We start from the raw sequence: 215 nt of genomic DNA, 5'->3' as shown, positions 1-215 counted from the left end.
CCTCCTATAAAGTCGCCGCCGCCCCCTCTTTTCCCCCGCAGTAGCGACCACTACTGCGCAAGCCGTCTCGCCGCTGCCGCACATCTCGCCATCGTCGCCGCCGTGCTATCGCGCCCGCGCCCCTCCGCCGCCTCGCCGCGCGCTTGCCTCCGTGCCACGCTGCTCGCCCGCTGGAACCGCTTCGCCACCGCAGCCCGTTGTTGCCGGAGTTCGTC

The sequence above is a fragment of the Triticum dicoccoides genome, chromosome 3A, assembly GCF_002162155.2.
Source record: "Triticum dicoccoides isolate Atlit2015 ecotype Zavitan chromosome 3A, WEW_v2.0, whole genome shotgun sequence".
NCBI classification, from domain to species: domain Eukaryota; kingdom Viridiplantae; phylum Streptophyta; class Magnoliopsida; order Poales; family Poaceae; genus Triticum; species Triticum dicoccoides.
Note: the sequence above shows the minus strand (reverse complement) of the source record.